Genomic DNA, 16,486 nt, shown 5'->3' on the forward strand with positions numbered 1-16,486 from the left:
CTTATAGGTTTCTGAATCTGACTTTCCACAAACAGGAAATATCCACAGTTTTCCTCCAAGATGTTTCAAATTATTGTTCCAAATTCAACCAGCTGAAGAAGGGTAGTTTGCATAAACTTATCCAAACAATTTATTGAACCAGAAATCTGGGCTTTTTATTTTTGCTTTTTATTTTCTAGAAGCAATGCCTATTTTAGGATTAAGGAGGGAAAAGGAAACAAAGTTTACACTGAAAACATATACACATTCAAATAAATTTAAGTATTTACAAACAATCTGGATATGGTAAAAGTCTCCAAGACTTCTAGCAGGCTTAATTAATAAGACTATTGCAACAAAGAGTCAATTTACCCCCTCAAGCATAGCATAATGCTCCCAAGTCACTTAATCAGAGCCATAAAAACACTTGTGGAGAAGATCAGACAATTTTAATGATCTTCTTCATTACCTCTGAAAACTGATCTAAGTAAGACAGATATCTGTATAGACCAAATGATTCCACCAGTTTCCAAATTTACTCCCTTCTGGTGACTGAGACCCTGAAATGGCTCTTTGCATTGCACTGAAAAAATTGAGTTTTGAAGCATAAATTCATTTGTGATTTCAGTCCGAGTCCAAGCTCAATTCCACTTTAGAAAGTAAGAATATAAAAAGGTCGTGAGACTTCCTCAGTAAATTAATTCCATATCTGCATTCAGAATCATGGTCATAAATTTTTACACTAGTAACAAGTATATACTGAATTATTTTTAAATTTTGTTTACACTTTAAAGAGAATGTGGCTGACACCAATAGAGTGATTTAATCAGTTTTAGTTTCTTTCTTGTGTAGTGTTTAGGAAATTAAGCTAAATTATAGAACACAGAAACTAATAATAAAATACCTCCACTTTGGGTGACTAGTTTTAAACATCTCTTAAAGCCCTAATTTTCAAAGTCAGAAAATCAACATTTTTATCAAATACAACTGCCTTCGATAAATGTTTGTTGATAACCCAAATATTGAGATGATGAATAATTCCTAATCATAGCTTTTTAATTTTCTTTTTTGTAGAAGAGTATTTGTTTGCTAGATTTTGGCAGATTCTAACTGCACAAGTATATCTAAAACAATGAAGTTGAAAAGGTGACCTGAGATCAAGATCTGGTGTGGCATAGATTTGCAGACATAAGTGAGTATCTGATTTATCAGTACCGATGTTAAACTCATGAAGAAACTGAGTTTCATGAGCTACTGGTGATCCATATAACTAGAAAGAGATCAGTTCATGCACTGAAGTGCTATTGATTGAAAGATGATAGAAAAAACATGAGAAACAGAGAAAGCAGTCCAGATAACAGCATATTAATGGTCGTATAGGATGTTTATGACAGCGCTGGGAAGCAAATCACTTACCTTTGCTCTTTGGCTTCCAGGACAGCTGTGGGTACCAGCATGGTGATACCAGGAGGTTTGATCCACTTGCTTGGATGAGCTCCTTCTAGCCAGGGAAACCACCATCACCACAGTCACTCTGACTGTTAAAGCAGGTTTGACTCTTGTGGTATTGTCAGAACAGAGTGGTTTATTGTTCTGATTAGGCTGTGGTGATCAAGCTTGAGGCTGCCCGCTGGTACCCTTACACCATTGATCACATTATCCACATACCTTGTTACCCCTCTTCCTGTTTCTTGACCCAGCTCTTTGCTGTCTTATCTTCACCCCAGCCTCCTCCTAAATAAACCACACTTTTTCCCATTGATCCCACTGTTGCTGCACCCATATCGAAGTTTGGTATTTCTGGCACCATTACCTAGGTAATCTCAGCCTTATATGGTACAACAGATGCTGCAACACAGATGCTGTTGGCCTCACAAAATTCTACTCCCCTAAAGTGTCTCTTCAGGTATCTTTGAAGTTTCACCTTTTCTCATTTGTTATTTGTCCTGTCCACCAGTTTCACATGTCATGTCCACATCCTGCTCAGTTAGCTTCACTGTGGGCCAGGCCCTTGCTGGGTACCCAGTCATTCACCAACAGCTGTAATATCAGCCACCTGCTCAGTGTCCCTCTTCCTTTTATTCCTGCACACGATTATGGAAGGAAAAGGAGAGAGTTCAGTGCAATTGTGAGTCCAGCCTGGTCTTCCCTGTTAGCTGATAACACATAGTCTAATTCACAGAGACACTGAGCACAGAAACTTACACTGTCAATTTTATGTTTCCCTTTCAGAGCACAGCTTTACTGCTGAAGCCAAAATCTGCTTTTGGAATTACCCTTTTGGCTGTCATTGCTATCTGATACCAGCCAGGCAGAAATATCTAAAAGGGAATAAAATTTCAGATGAACCATCTAGGCCATTTGTTTCTCAGGACCCTGTGATACTGTAGTGTTTAATTACCTCATGGGGTTGATGGTCGTATTCTTACTGGGTATAGAAGGGAAAGAAAAGTAGTGGTAAAATAGCAGAAACCGCTTCCAAAGTACTTAATACAATGGAGGAAAGAGTAAGCAACATAAAACAATGGAAGGAGATTCTTATTTTTCAAAGCAAGAGGCTTATAGGAAAAATAAGAAAGAAGTAACAGAAAGGAAAAATAGAGATAGATAACATAAGATGGATAGTATTGCTGAGGTTGTTCATGAGCAGGATGCTGGGACTTGCCAACCCGAAGAGTCCATTTTACTTCTATGTTCCTAAGCCACATTAACAGAAAGTGGTAGAAAGAGTGAAAGGAATCTGAAATGAAAAACGTGTGATAAACCGTTTTCAAAAGCCCTTCATCCACCACTGTGCTAGAACTACTTGTTGAGAAGATTCTCACAGGGCAGCACCGATGAACTGACCTTCCATTTCTCCAATAGGAAGAAAAGAGGGAGGAAGGGAGGGAGGAAGGAAGGAAGGAAGCAAGCAAGCAAAATTTTTCACTAATATCGTCAGCTGGAAAGAAAACTTGGTATCTTTCAAAGTGATACTTCCTTGGGTCTGCCAGGCAATCACAGGATTTCTTTGGTTTTGCAGGCATGCAGCCTGAGAGAGGAGAGAAATTATATAAATCTATACATTTTTTCTGACCACGATGTTATGTTATTTGTATGTCCAAAACAGGGAGATAATTTTTGCCATTAATAATGTATTTACATATGCATTTACAAACCTAAAGTGTTATGTAGGTGCTGGACATAGCAATCATGGAGCTGAAGCTTTTGTATATGAAACAATCTATTACTTCTTGGAATAACATTACAACACAAATTCAATATGCAGTAGAATAAACATCATAGCACAAATCTTCAGTACTCTTAGGTATTACAACCACACGTAAGTATTACGGTGATTGGCATTCCGTGTGTCCAAAACTGATTAAATACTCTGTTCAATGTGTCGTCAGTTTGCAATGCAAAGCAGATATATATCTGGTTTGGCTTCTGCAACCACTATTTAAAATAGAAACGGGGGAGCTGATGTAGAGAAATAACATTTTAACATTCAATTTCATTTTACTGCTTTGTCCCTAATTAAGCCTTCACTTCAGCAGTAATGAGCACATGTAGTTGGGTTTTTCAGTATCTTCTTTCTTCAGCAAAGAGTTAAAATCTGCTCCTGTTGGAGCAGAACAAATATAAATTAAAAAATTAGGAAACAAAGAGTTCTTTTTCATCTCACATCTCTAAACCCATAACACTCTATTAGAAGCCTCATTTACTTTAATAAAAGGTATTCTGTAGAATTTAGATCCTCCAATGTTAGAAATCACAAGGATCTTGAAAAAAAGTCAGTATTATAATACTGTACGTAATGGCCATAGGCTAAAATCACAGAGTTTTTGACAAGATTCATAAAACAAATTAAGATGGACAAATGTTTTACAGATTAATTTTCAAATCATTTCAGATTGACAAATACTGTCCCTCAGTTTCAAATCCAACTTTAACGTACTCAGAAATTGCTGAGTCACACAAATGGGAAACTTTTAAAAATAACTTATTTTGGCAAAACCCCTAGTCCTCAAGATGACACATTTTGACTCTCATGTGTTCTCTGGCTTGATCAGATCCCAGTCCTGTTTCTATTAAAATTTACAGTAAAAACCCATCTTCTTGAACTCAGTGGATTTTTTCCAACATGTAATATTGATAAATGTGGGCCAGAAATTTTCCGTGAAACATCTCCAAATACAGTTGTTTCAGTTCCTTCCAGTCATAATAGGAATCAGGAAGTTATTTCCTGGACTTTTTTTCCCATTTGTACTAAAACCAGTAAAGCAGCTGCAGGGATACTTCTGACTGCATTATGAAACAAGGTCATAAAAATATTAAAGATGCAAATTTTGATCAAGAACATATATTTACAGACACTCTGAAGCCTCTGAGAAACCTTTTTCACACATTCCATGTTAAACATTTTGTGACCAAATACTATTTTTTAATTCAGTCAGTTCTTGCTGAGAAGAATACTGGCAGAAAAACAATTCCCTATTATTCAGGACAACTTGTTCTTTATTCCTGATCAAAAGTTAAAAGTCTTCATCCTCCTTTCACCCACTGAAACAAACTGGATGTAAATTAGAGGAAAAAATTACACTATTCTATCCAGGTGCAACACAATAATAATTTACCAAGCCAGCCACCACTCAAAGATAGATTTGTTGGAGTGGAAGTAGCTGAAAATTCATTTACAGAAAACAGTCATTCTATGTTTTTTGTTATGTAAATAGCAAATGGTTATACTCTATTTTAAAGAACACCAGCTTGTGTTTTGAATATTGTTTATTGTACATCATACTAGTTACAGTATTAAAGTCTGTTCTTCCTAGGCTCTAGATAGGACATTTTAGAATCTCTGTGTCAAAAACTGATAGCTTTAAGGAAGAAGAGAAAAAAAAAAAGATATTTGCCAGTTCTAGATCTGACTATTGAGGCTGAGATCTGGAAGTAACACTTTTCCTGTGTGATTTATTAATGGTCACAAAGGATAATGATTATTTAATGTCAAATTTTACCCTCTGGTGTTGTATTGTTTGTAAGAAGCAGGTTTTTCTCATGCGGTCTTAGAAATGCCAAAGTTAACTTCAATATCCACTCCACCAATATGTCTTGATCAGCATTTTCTGCGTCTTATAGTGTAGTGGTCACATACAATTGTCTGTGTAACAGAATTTCTCCAAATGATTTTGAAGTTCTCTGAAGAAGCAAGGTGCTCTTCAGGCGAAAGTTTAATCTTTTATTTTTACAGGTTTTTTTCTTTCTTTATTTTTCCTTGACTGTAAAAGCTAGTTTAAAGGCTGCCCCAATTTTACCTTCTACTGCTGTACCTCATTATTTAATACAGACTTATAAGACCCTAGTAATGTTGTTCAAGTATCTCTTGGCTTCTTTAGAAAAGATGCAGTACATAGGTGAACTCAGACAACTATCAATAAGCTTTAAAAAACCTACAGTGGAATGGGAACATCAGGTTTCTAGCTGTAGTCTGAAACTTCAGAGCTGAACTCATCTTAAAGAAACATTAAATTAAAAGCAGTCAGTGCAAGGCAACAGGTTAGAACTGCTGTGGTGCATGAAAGTTATATTGGCATCATATGGTAAAAACTGAACAGGGAATAACAGCCTGCAAAGGATGGAAGTCCTTGATAGGTAAGGAAGAATATGAAAAAGATTAACAAAGTTAATGACATTTTCAGGTATGTTGAACAGAACTGAGTAATTAGCATGAAATGGAAAGGTCTAAGTCCACGGCTGGTTCAGGGTAGGGTTAAACTGACCACACCATTATTACCACTTTATGCTTTACACAAAAAGGAATTAATGATTTCTGCATTATGCTTCACTGCTCATGTAGCCAAAGCGATGCTGTATTAAAATGGAAGGTGCTATGCCAAACTGTGAATTCATATCATTGTGTAACTAGGATGAAACAGCATTCACCGAGGAGCACTTATGACTGAAAATCAGGAGTTTTCCAGAGAAGCTCTGGGAGTACAACGCACATCTGTCACTAAATGTTAATGGGATTTGGGTACCTAACTGCATTAGAGACCTTTGAAAATCCCTATCAAAGTGACTGAAATGCAAACAAAAAAACCCAGAATTTCTCATTAATCTCCACTGGTGTGCTAGTAAACTGGAGGGTAGCCAGTATTGTAGCCATCTTTAAATGATGTGTTAGGGCTGAGCCTCAAAATTATAGACCAGTGAACATGACTTTAGTATTAGGTAAATTAGCTGAAACACATTTAGAGAGACTTATAAAACACACAGATGAGCACAATACAATAGAAATCAGCAGAGCTTCTGTAAAAGGAAATTGTACTGCTTAAACCTCATCTTTTTCAAAAGAATTAAAACAGTAATGGATAAAGAATTTTTGAATGTAATTTAGTTGGACTTCTGAAAGGCCTTCTGGAAAAAGTCTGGCCCAAAGGTACTAGCAGGAGAAACAGGTAGTCTGGGAGAAAAGTGAAATGCTTAATAAGTGTACTGACATGAAAGCATAAATTTGAAAGGCATAGTGGATATTAAAAGCAAGCATTTTCAAATACAGCAAAATTGATAGAAATCAATACTGAAAATATTATTATGCTATTATCTAGGGAGGTGATAGGCCCTTATCTTGGCATTTATGGTTGGTTTTGGTCAACCAGATTTAAAATTGCATAGAAAAGGTCTGCAAACACAGAAACATGCAGACAAAACAACAGGTCTTATGATTGTCACTGTTTTCATTGCACTTTAATTTTAAAAGGCAATGACTCTAATACTGCCAAAAAATAAAGAATGATCAGAGGCAAAAGAGCAATTATACTGTATTTTTAGCTATTTTTGCCAATTTCTGTACTAGCAGATTGACTGAGGCTATTTGCTGTCATTGAGGCCAGTGTCTGCCAAGCACCTGTGTCCTTCCTATTAAACTTTCACAGACTCCAAAAAAGAATAGGATCTAATTTTTCTGTTGAGTATTTTCTGCTAAATCTCAAATCATGCCTGATAATTATTTCAGAGTTTTAGCTGTTATAGGCCAAAACAGATGTCAAGGACTTTTCTAACAATTCAGTAGTGTAAATACCCAGTTCCAGAGCCCAGGAATGATCTTTAACACTTCTTGGTTGACTAATATAGAAGTAACCATTACGTATGACCAAGCCCCAGGTTCACTATTAGAAAAACAAAAACAAAAAACCAAACAAACACCCCCCTCCCCCAAATCAACTAGAATGAAGTACTTGATTTGCTTCTTCCCTCTGTCATTAGTGACAACTCAAGCAAACATACGGTGGTTACAAAGTTGCTACCAAGTCAGAACAAAATGCCAAGCTTATATTCTCCTAGAATAGGTGTAAATGAATATAAAATATCTACATCCAAGACAAGGCAAGATTTACAGTAACAGTAAAAATTTCATCTACCGCTATGCCAGTCAGAGTATAATCATAAGGCTATCAGCCACCTCTCATTGGATAACAGTTGATCATTGTTACGTATTTAGAACCAAGTTTGTCCATTGTGAATTATATAAGCCCCAAACTGTGTGTACAAGGATTGCAGCTCCTTCTAACCATGCTGACTTAGAGATGGCACAGTCACTTCATGACTCAATTTATCTAGGTGTAATTCTGAGGCCAGCCTGGCTCCTGTAAAGTACAATGTAGACATGCGTTTGGAAATCCAAGTTTGGCTGAAATCCATGAATTTTGTGGGTTTTGTAATGAGGCACAGTTCTGAACCAAAAATGTCAGTCAAGACAGACCCTAACTGTTTTCCTGAATAGAGAGAACATAATCTATATGCATCTTAAGTACCACCCACATCTGGATCTGAGGGTCTACAAAAAGTTTAAGCTCTAGGACAACTCATTACACAGGACCGAATCTCAGCCTGTGGAGGAGTTGTAGAGCCACAGAGCTTAATTCAGTTACCTAAAGATTGCTTTCCAGAGGTTTTAATGTGACTAAGACATTTAGCAAGGGAAGTAGATATGACACTGACGTGAGCAGAGACCTGCACTTTCTCAAACAAGTAGGGTACTCTATTAAATTTCGTTTGGCACTAGATGGAATAATAAACAAAGCTGTGTCTACACATTTGATCTGAGCCCTAGAAATCAGTTCACAAGCAGCAGCAGAACTGTGACCACAATCACTTTCAGCACACTTTCTCAGCACTTGCACAAATGATATAAAAGGCTTTTGTGAATTGGACCCTCCATTTTCAAAGCTAAGCACTTTTTTATGTTTACAAATCCCATTCATTTATTGCCAAGAGAAAAAGACACACATGCTCTTACATAATTTAGCATCTTCATTTACTTGAGTGAATTATTTAAAAAACAAATTTAATTTCACATTTTATTTTGCTCTGAAATAAACTTTTGAGCACAGTATATCATACAAAGCTAACTTTCTTTTGTCAGCGAAAAAAAAGTCATCATGTTAAATGCCAAAATCTTTCAAAGCACATCTTTCTTCCAACAGAAAAACTTTTAATTAATTCAGACATAATGATACATCCCTTACAGATGTAAAATATCCCATCTGTCAGCCTCTTTTCCTTCTTCTCCTAATGTTGAAACCTATGAGGCCAAGAACCCACACATTGCAGGCTGAAATATTGCTTAAGTTTCAGTAGTGCCATTTCTGTGAAGGTGTTATTCTACCCTAGTACTTCAAATCCCACATCTGCATTTCCTATATAGTAACCTTTTTACTGTTCTTCTCTACACATTTCTGACTTTCAGTGCACCTGAAGAGTACGTCTTGTAATTAGGCCAGAAAAAAGGCACTTTATTTTTAATTGTGTGTCAACACACTCTGCAGTCCTACAGACTTTCTGCTGTTCACTTACACAAAATATTCCCGCTTGCTTTCATGAGAAGATTTTCAGCTCCCTGCTCCTTTTTTGCTGGGAAGCTTGTAATTTCTATTTGCCACATGCCCACATGAACATGCAGAGATACTGTTTTATGAAATGAAATCATATTAACATGCCTGTTAATTTATCACTTATCATTAAACACATTCAGGCATTCACATACCTGTCCATCAAACTCTCTATTGCACACGTCAGGCTTCCATGACACATGTACTCACAGGGTTCATTTGCATGCTTTTATTAGAAAATTCTTCTCTGACTATCGTAGACCATTTTCTTCAGTTGGATATTGAAATATGTGGTTTTTAAGTTGAGTGTGAAAGTAGCGTGTTGTTTCAGTGAAGAATTCAGGGTTGCATTTCAGCAGTGCCATGTTTAAGTAAGCCAGACTGTGAGAGGAAGTTCATCCATGCTAACTTCCAGTCAGAAATCTTTGTAGTGTTTGTAAGGAAGACAGAGACACTTTTTCAGTCTTTAACTTAATTTCACATACCCAGAAATTACCTTACAGAAAAAGAAACTTAATTTCAAGGGTTATTGAGTGTATTGAGCTATAAAAGCTTATCTCTGTTAAATGCTTGACAGCCCACTGTTACTCATTCTTGCTCAGGTACATAGCAGTTAGAGATAAATAAGGGGTCCATTTCCAAGTAAGTCTAGAATTTTTCAGCACTAGCTTAATATTTCATTTAGTAGAAGATTTGAACATGACTTATGCCATTCCTGTTGGCCAATTCCATTGCTCATTGTCCTTCACAGCTTCTCAATCAGGAAGTTTACCCCAAATATTCATTTTTCCATCTTCTTTTTTGTTTTCCCTGGCTTTCCCAAATAGTTGTTTTTGTTCTTGGAAGCTGGAGGACAGATGAAGTCACTGCAAGTTATAGCACTAGTGAGAAGAGGAAAGATTCAGCTAACCTAAGACATATGTTCACTCATTAGGTTCCCTTTATATCTGGGGAAGAGATACAGTCACTGTTGCTGTGTGTGATTGATTGAAGAGTATGGTTTAGATATACACACTGGTAAGATACATGACTGTAATGACCCCTTAAATATATTGACTGTATCTCCATGGAAGACAAGGATAACTAGTTCAAATGAAAATCTGCCTTTAGTCAGAAGAATCCTATGCAAAGTGCATGCACCGTGCTACATCAGCATATATTCCATAGTTTGGAGCAGTATCAATATATGAACAGAGATAATGCAAGGAAGTTATATATGTGGATTATCAGCATATATCAGGTGTACCCTTACAACATTTCACTGTTTTGTATGTGGCATATTGTACTGAGTTTATAATCCTTTATGAAATGCATTCTTTGTGCTTGTTAAATGTACTATAGGCTTTTTCACAGGAGCAGGTACATTATTCCTAATGTCCTCTCTATAAAGGAATTATACCTTACATTTTCCCTCCTGGAGCATTGAAAGTCCTATGAAGGAAGATACTTCCTTTCCTTTGCTAGAATACTGTAGGAAAAAGAAAGCAAAAAATAAATACACTTTCTACTAAATTTCTAAACTTTTACTTAATCTGCCTATCCAAAACAAATGTATTCATGGAGATAAACTAGCATAAATTTCATGCTACTGTTCTACTGGTATTGTTTGTCTTCTAGGCAGTTATCATCATTTGGAAATTGCTCTGGAATTTGCTTCTCAAAATGGAAAAGAAAGTACATATTCTGGAGAAAACATCAAAAATCTCACTCACTACATGCTTAACTTTTAGCAGAGGCCATAACCATCTTCTCAGAATGAAAAAGTAAATTATTTTACTCCATAATGTCAAATAATTGGAAGTAAAATATGCTCAGAACCTTCTGTTTGCATTTTGTCTGACATTTTGGGAATAAAAGGCATCCCTAAAGCATCATCAAAAAGGATATATACAAGCTTAATGATTGCTAAAAGGATGATACTCAGGCACTGGAAAAATATAAAAGATTTATCTGTGGTAAGAATTTTTGGCAGACCTTGTAAGAACAGCCTCATATGAAAAAGGTTACTTTGTGGCTGGAAGAGAAACTGATTTTTTAAACAGCGTGGGAAAAGTCTACAGAGTTTCTACATAGTTGCTTTGCAAAGGTAAGAACATAAGGCATACTAGTATAAAATCAACATTATCTACATTAATAAAAACACAAAAGAACAACAAAAGTAGTATTTTTACTCTTCCATAGGTATAATTTTATCAGCAGCTGTTAGTGTGCTATTGCTCAAGAGAACCTGCATACTCAAAGTAGATACTTAAAAAGGAAATATGTTGTCTGAGGAGGGCTGAGGATGCCTTATCTCATGCATGAATAGAACTTTAGAGAGCACTGAAAAAAGATTCTTCAACAGCAGTATAAAGAGGTGTCTGTTTAGTTTGCCAATACATCTAACTAGAGGACAAAATCTACATTAGAAGGAAAATACAACACGTGGCATTTCCTAGAAAGCAATCTAAACAACTTGGAGCATACATCTGATGAAATAGAAACTTTACTTCAGTTTGGAGTTGAAAATTTTTGAAGATAATCTGTTCAAGTTTATGGCTACCATATGGCTTTCCTGTGATAAATTGCTAGACTGCATAAGTAAATAAGAATACACAAACAAATCATAGGAATTAAATCATGCAATTCCTAACAGAATATTTAAGCTCTAGGCTACTGTTGGCAGATCAATGGTCAAGCATATTTAATTTTCAGACTAGTGGAGGATGTTTATATGGATCATTCTGATAGTTAATCAATTTACAATACGTTTAGTACTCAGCCTTCCCAGAATTAAAATGAGATACTCTGCGAGCAATCCTTTTCCACTTCTATTTAGTAATTCTCTTTTGTATAAATTGGATGCTCTAAAAACCACTGGAGTTGGAATATAATTTTTTTCACCAAGAGCCTAAGGGATTAAGGCGTCCAAATTTTACTGAATTTTTTAAGGGGAGAAAGAGGGAAAATGTGGTATCTACCTTTTGGCAGCTTTTTTGGAAACCCCTTCTTTGGTGACCCATAGCAGTTTTAAAATCAGTTGTCTTTCCCAACTTCCTGTTACTCCTTTACCATGGAAGACATTTGGAGAAAAGTGAGGTTGAGACCAGGGCTGGCATGGAGTGGGAATAGGGAAACATGGGTAGATCTTAAAAGCATCATGCAGCTCTACAAGCACAGGCATGAGGAGGGGTTAATCACAGCAGTCTCTAGGTGTTTTGATGAATGACAAATAACCAGACAGACCCTGTCCTAGAGCCATTTAATATTTTGGAGAATGATGCCTAGAAAGATTATCTTCCACAGTGTATGGAGGGGGAACACACCGGAGGGAATGACATGATTTTTTCCAAAAAAATATACTTGAATGAGGCAGAAATGTGTGGCTCTGGTGCCAACATAAAGGGATAAGGCAGAAAGCAAAAAAGCAGCACATAACCATGTTCACTTTGTACAATTATGCAGATTTTCTGGTAACTGTTAGAAATAGTTGGATCCCTGCTTCTGGTAGACTTTTAAAATAGTTCCTGTTGAGATGACTCAGATGTTTCTGAAAATTAGATCAAAGTAAGAATCATGTTGTCAATATACAAGCAATTATATATTTAAGTAAAACCTTGTCCCTGTACTTTGGAGAACAAACATGAAATTTGGAGATGATGTCAGATGAGAATCAGGGAAGTTCCTTTGTTTCTGTGAATGCTGGTTTGAATTCCCACTTAATTAGTGGATTTATGCCGTCCTTTGTCAAGCTATTTATTATATTCTAAAACTCATGTAAAATGAGATAGTCCTATGTAACAAGATAACTATGACTTCAATATCAAAGTGTAAAAGATTTGAGGAAGTGTCCAAATTTACTGGCTTCCGTAAGTTTAATTTAACTGGGTGTATTAAAATTACAAAATTATCATTAACAGTACAACAAGGTACTAATTTGTTCCCATGAAAATCTTGCCACAGAGTAGCGTAATCTTAAAGCCATATGAGAAGTGTTGTTATTTTCCTGTCCTTTTTCATTTGATAATTTATTGACTGCTCAGTAGAAAACAAAACTCTTCTTCCAAATGAAAATTAAGATATACATTTCAAAATGTCTATTTATTATGAATTATAATTAAAATCCAAAGAGTTAACATTAGACTATAAGGACATTCTGAAAGAAAACCAATCAGCTAAGAAACTACAAAATGTATTGTTTAGTAATGGTCTGTCCAGCATACATCGATACAGATAAGCCTTTACTCAATACTGAACACAAATAATGATTTATATTAGACTAAGCAAAGTCGATATAATTTGAAGCAAAAGTCAAAGTCAAGATGAAATGTTTCAATATGATCAAAACCAAGGAGACAAGCAAACGATTCCAGACAGGGACTTGATTAATACGAAAAAAAAACCAACCCTCTCCATTGCAACATATTTAGTGCTCCTGTGGTACACCATCCAAATGTGCATCAAATACAGAATTACTAATTTTCTCACTGTCTTTTCAGTAGTAGCTTGAATTACTATTGTATGGTTATGCTTATCTATATACTTTTTATTTTCAAATAAGTTTCAAAGTTATTTCAAATGCCTATTCATTACCGGGGGCACTTTAGAAGTATTGTAATATCTTCCACTGCCTCTTTTGTGTTTGTATTTTATTTTTATCACAGCATAGTAATTAGTTATGTAAAGCTGAAGGTTTTTAAAACAACATTATTAAACTTCTATCAATGAAATGCACAATATAAACATCAGTATAAATATAACAAAAAAGTATAAAAACTAGGATAAAATAGAAATATAGGTCACTGTTTCTGACATAACAGCTAGAAAGTGCTTGAAAATGGAGTAATACTAACTCAGAGACACAGCCTAGAATAGATCCTCTTTGAAGAATAATAGTGGATCGTTAACCTTGCCTCCCTGTCTAAACTTTCATCGAGTACATCCTCCCATTAGGTCTGACATAATCAAAAAAATATTTTAAAATTATTAGTTTTTATTAACCTATAGTACCCCTGTACTATAAAGACAACAGAAACACTACCCTGCTAGTGAGCAGCTTTATCATTTGGATCAGTTAAACTCAGAAATAAGAAATACTCCTTCAACAGTGGCAGCAATTAACCTAAGGAGCAACCAAGGAAGAGATGGGCTCTATTTTCCCTTTTTCTCCTTCAAGAAAAGACCTGGGTACATGAGGGTGTCCTTCTATGCTGTATTTTCTATAGAAGAAACTTTTCTTCATCTCACCTCCTGTATTCTTCATATATTTCATCTGCCAGCAGCTCTTCACCATCCCTCTGCTGCAGCTTGCTGCCATCTCCAATATAAACAGCTGCCGGACCACGCTGTCTGCTAAAAAATCACTAAAATTATGCAGGTTATGAAAAAGAGGAAAAATAATATCAATGTCCCTGTTTCCTGCCTGGTCCTTGCTATGCTACCAGTTGTGTGGGCCCTACAGAGGGAGAAATTATCTCCAGCATGGGAACAGGAGGGATTGGCCAAGGTCAACGAGAGTTGTCAACTGTGGGTTTACCCAAATACAAAATTAACCTGTTCTCAACAGTTATACTGTAGTCGAATACAAGTTATTGGCAACTATCAGCTGTGAGGTCAGACCAAAAGATGTAGTATGCCACCTGACTTTAAAGCCTATCAATCCATGAAAGCCTTATAGGAGCAGAGTGCTTGACTGGCAGTGCAAGCAGAGAAAGAGTTTGCTACCGACTTGTCAAAGCTCAAATAAGTAAATATTATTTACTGTTTTTCAGCATATCCCATTAGAAATAAAACTAATATTTTATCTTTGACAAAGAAAATCTATAGTCCCTATATTGAATATTCAGGTCGCCAGTGCTATATATGTCTGTTTCAAGTAAAATATCCATCACCAATATCATTTAGCCTCAGCAGAGAAATCTGAGTTCATTTTCTCATTAATATTGTACTCCTGAAATATACAGGCTTCCAGAGTTACACATGTAAACCCGAAGCATTTTCTTTGTTAATTTTCAAAACTGGCAGTTATGAGAGGGAGGTAAATTCAAATAAACACAGAAATATTGAATCTTACTGGCTTCCAGTATTGTACAGGCTCAGCTCTCTTCACTGAGGGCTGCATACAAACTGGATGTTATCTATTTATAGCATTTACCAGCCTAGCTGTATCACTATCTCCTGTGAGTTCTCACTGGAACAGTTATACATCTGTGTAGGTGCAGTTTGACACCAATATAGCTGATGTCATTGTAATAAACTGGAATCAGTCTGAGCATTTTTATAGCAATACCTCTACAATTACATTAAGGAGGGCAGGGAGTGTGTTGATTTTAGCAACAACACTGCCAACTGTAAAGACAGCCCTAATTTCTCAGTGAGACCAGTTTGATCAGAATACAGCTAACTGCTTATTTCATGTGCTATAAAAATGAAAATTTGGTTAAAGAAACTACTCAAAGGTGGAAAAAAGGAATGGGCACAGAAAAAAAAAGAAAAAAAAAGTATATGGTATTATAAAAGGCCAAGCAAAATGTGGCAGATGATCAGGAAAATAAATAACACTTATTTAAAGTAGTTTTTAATTGATAGCAAATCTCTGAATCAAAGAAGCTGGCTAATAAAGATGTTTAAGCAGCTAATGGAGAGCCTTAAAGCCCAAGTCTGAAAAGGCAGTAATGTGATAAGACCTCTTCTCTTATCTCAGAAAAATCCCTGCTCAGAGGTGCCTTTCTGTTTTAAGTGTTCACCACAGCTGAAGCATATATCTATTCCTGGAATGGCATTGACACTTGACAAGGCAGTGTTCCTCAGAGAGGCAGCCGTCTCCTGTTTTGGGGCCAGGACATGCAAGTTCTGCTGCCTGAGCTGTCAGGCGGCATTTTCTTATGGAAGGTAGGGGTCAGCCAGCACACCCAAACCTGTGGCTGTCATTTAGCTTTAAAACACTGGGTTTCACAGGTAAAGAAGAATATTTGACTTCTACAGCCATCAAACAAGTAACTAGCATGTATGTGCACAGGAATCCCAGCTACAGGAAGGCCCCACTCGGATAAGGTTGAGCACAAGTCACAGCTGGTGGATGGGAGGTGAGGAAGGCATTAAAGCTTTTGTGTCTGTAAGTCTAGCATCACCTTACCTTTACCCATCCGTGCCCCAGTATGTAATGGTCCATAATCAGCATGTTCATTCAGGGTGGGTGACATCCAAGTTCAATACAGAGAGCACTCTCTCTTGCAATTCAGACTGTGCCATCGCCTCAGAGGTGTAGTGCTTTCCTGTAACATGGGGGGAGATCGGTTTATGCTTTCTGTGGCTGAGCAGGCCTTATAAAATAGGTCTTTTGCATCCTGGAAGATTGTTGTAGCATCTGAACAATTACCTGATAGGAACGTTGCCCCTAATCCCTGAATGAAGTACTAGGGTTGCAGCTTTGGATGGGATTTCAGCCAGAGACCCTGCATTGCTAAGCTCTAGGTTAGTTCTGAAATCAGCATTGCAGGCTCCTTACATTTCACCCTGAGGCACCTGGCTCTTCCTATACAGCTGAAAAATCTCACAAACTGTTCTGCAATCCTCACCTGAGGGTAGGTCTCTGCTGATTTTAGGAGTATAAGACCTTTTCTGACCCAGCCCTAACTAACCCTAACTGAATA

Source organism: Phalacrocorax carbo, chromosome 3 (genome assembly GCF_963921805.1).
Source record: "Phalacrocorax carbo chromosome 3, bPhaCar2.1, whole genome shotgun sequence".
Taxonomy (NCBI): domain Eukaryota; kingdom Metazoa; phylum Chordata; class Aves; order Suliformes; family Phalacrocoracidae; genus Phalacrocorax; species Phalacrocorax carbo.